At 20.9% G+C, this 1256-nt stretch overlaps 1 protein-coding gene across 1 annotated transcript in view; it reads right to left on the minus strand.

Annotated features, from left to right (window-relative positions):
* LOC108686192 overlaps positions 1 to 1256 on the minus strand; it is a 41489-nt gene that overhangs the window by 26121 nt on the left and 14112 nt on the right.

The following is a 1256-nucleotide window of genomic DNA, read 5'->3' on the forward strand; positions in this document are numbered from 1 at the left end:
TAATATAATTTTAATAGAACTTAAATACGTGCATACCTTGTATTTATAAAATAGCTTCGCGTTCATCAAAGAAGTGTGAATGTAATACCGCAAAATATAACAAATATGGAAATGCGTCTCTGCATTAAAACAACTAACGTGACCGTAGTGTTAATTAAGTGGATTAAGCATATTAAACAATAGCAGTGAGTATCATGTTCAAGGCTGAGTTTAGTTTTATATAACTTCAACATAAACGAATGATAATTTCGGGAAAAAGTCCCATATATAATTATGTGTAATGTTATATTCATATAACTTATTGTGAACATCATAAATATGTTAATTTTAAATGATTGTTGTGTTAAGATTTTTTGCAAATAATTATAAAAATATATTAAATTATTGTTTGTTTAATTATAAAAAGCAATTTCTAAGTAAAAATACAGAATACAAAAGTTGTAATAGATATTGATGATTAAAGAACATATTCAATTAAAATTTATCACTAATTTAAAATTTAAATCAATAATTTTTGAAAAAAAAAGAATCCTTATATACAAAAATAGTACGTAAAGTGATTAGTTTAACAGTAATATTTATTATTTTTGTGTAGAAGAGATTTAATTACGTTAATGGATATTTACTATAAAATATTCTTTTTGCATACCTACATTGGTGTTATAAAATCTCATGACGATTAGTCATGGTATTAGTAGTGATTAGTTATACTAGCCACTATGACTTTTTATTTATAGAAGGTATGCTTTTTGCTACGATTTTTTTAGAAACATTTTTGGAAATGTTTGATATTAATAAAGAATGATTATTCGAAAAAACAAAGCAAGGCAAGTAATTTTGCTACGTATAAGTGTTATGGCATGACTTTTGAATATGTGTCTTTATCTTTGCATTATTAATAGATATAATAGTAAACACTATTAGGCAATTTAAATGTAAAAATTTTAGAAGATTACATTTTCTAAAATATAAGTAAATATAAGGAACATAAGGAAATAAAAATAATATTTATTAAATAATCGTAAACATTGATAGAAAGTAATTATAAATAAATTGATATAAATTAATTAAACATGTTAAAATAAATAAATGTTAATACAATTTTGCATAATATTAAGTATACTTATATATATAGGAAAAATAATATAAAAATTTAATTTTAGAGAGGAATACTACAATATAATATTCAATACAATATGTTTTATTACGTAAATTTTTATTGAAATGTAAATATATAAAATATAATATATTTAAGT

Source organism: Atta colombica, unplaced genomic scaffold (genome assembly GCF_001594045.1).
Source record: "Atta colombica isolate Treedump-2 unplaced genomic scaffold, Acol1.0 scaffold166, whole genome shotgun sequence".
Classification (NCBI taxonomy): Eukaryota; Metazoa; Arthropoda; class Insecta; order Hymenoptera; family Formicidae; genus Atta; species Atta colombica.